Below are 2,118 nucleotides of genomic sequence, written 5' to 3'. Positions count from 1 at the left end.
CGCTAAAATTAACCTATGTAAAGTAAGAATGACGTAAGTAGGCTTGTTTGCGACCTCTGAGAGTTCAACGACGCCGTTCTCGTCTGGGGTCTAGATTCAAGTCGTGTCACTAGGAAAGCATTTTCTAGGAAAATATTTTCCAGGAAAACACTTTCTAGGAAAATATTTCCATGGAAAACATTTTACTCCATAGAAAACACACCTATAACCTTTGAACTTACCTGAGGCTTAATAAGTCTAGAACTCTATCTTTACCGTACAACTTTTTATTGTAAATATTAAGACTAATCATTTTTTCAACAACATCTATCTAACTATCTATCTATCTATCTATCTATCTATCTATCTATCTATCTATCTATCTATATATATATATATATATATATATATATATATAAATAAATAAATAAATAAATAAATATATACATATATATGTATGTGTGTTTGTGTATGTGTGTTTTTGTAATTATTAATTTAAAACCTAATCAATATGATATTTTTTTTAAAAAATTAATCTTATATTATATCATTAGAATATTTTTAATGATTTATAGGAAAATTGATATAGTAATGACTAACGACGTTGATTGTGTTTGCTGATTCGGGATGGTGTTGACTAATGATGTTGTTTGTTGATAGTATCGTATGGCACAGTTGTTGGCAACATCGTTTTGATATGGTGGTTGGTGCTGATTGTTGATAATTAGTAATGGATGACATTTATAGAAAATGGTTACGTTGTCGTAAATTATGATACCGATTAGCCATATATAATAATGGTAATTATTGATAGTGATAAGGTGGAATAATAATGATTGGTGATAATTACAAATGCATATTAATGATAATGATGAAGATTGACTCTGTTGATTGAACATACAAGAAACTTTTTTTCTTATAAATACACATATGTTTTTTTATATGCTTAACCTATTTTTCAGTCAATCTAAGTATAAAGTAACACTTAAAGAAAAATTAAATAAGTCATTCCACCTACGGATAATTCATGGGTGTTATATCTTTTTTATCTCTCATGAATTAAAAATTTATTGATATCTAGTGGAACACTTGAGAAGTTGATGTCTTTCATGTTATTTTTACAAGTAAAAATTATCTAATAATGATATTTATGCAGGATCTTTGAAATTAATCTATGTCCAGAGAATCCTAGTAGCTCTGTTGGTTGGCTACTTGAACTTCATCCTTTTTGGTGATAGCATAAACTCCTATGCTTTCTACATTTTCAAAGAAATTTTGTTTTCATATTTATTTAGACCGTCTTCTGTCTTCCACTATCGTCATCTTTATTGTGTTTCTTTATTTTTTTTTGGTTAATATATTTAAAGATTACGTCATGCCTCAAGCTTACGCCCTGGGTGTGACCGGCTCTCGAGAACCATTTCTGAACCCCAACCAAGCCTTGGCCTTGATACATGACTTAAATGATATTAAACAATATGCGGAAGCTTAAATAGGTGAATACTTGAACATTTGAGAATGTCTTAAAATACTCATGTCTTTGAAATAACATTAACCATAAGTTAACCAAAACATCCTAAGAAAACAATGTAAAACATCTACTCAATCTATCTATGATGCCATGACCCAGGGGTACCCTCAACATCATCACAACATAAGATAATAGAGAAGTAAGGGGAAACTTTAGATTTCTTAAACCATACATTATTACAGCATTTAATAAAAGTGAAAGTCTTTCTAACATTTTTGTCACGAACCATCTATGAATAAAATGAATAAAGTCATTGGGATGCAATGCATATAAAGTCTAAAACATAATAAAAGACATACAATGAATGTAAAGGGGCTTGTCCTTGAAGTTATGAGAATTCAACAATTCAATCTTCTAGCGCTTAGGAACCTAGCTTCGAGGAGATTTAATCTCCCAACACCCAACATTTGATTAGAATTTAGGGAATCTGCGTTAGAATATAGTGTACCAGGTACGAACGCTAACATATACCAACATAAAACATCTCAAAATGGTTAGTCAACATAAGACATAATCATAAGAGACAATAAAATAATCATAATATAACTGCAACTTAAGAATAATATCATAAAAAATCAACATAATACATACATAAGTTCATACTTCAA

This window comes from Solanum pennellii, chromosome 7 (genome assembly GCF_001406875.1).
Source record: "Solanum pennellii chromosome 7, SPENNV200".
NCBI lineage: Eukaryota > Viridiplantae > Streptophyta > Magnoliopsida > Solanales > Solanaceae > Solanum > Solanum pennellii.
Note: the sequence above shows the minus strand (reverse complement) of the source record.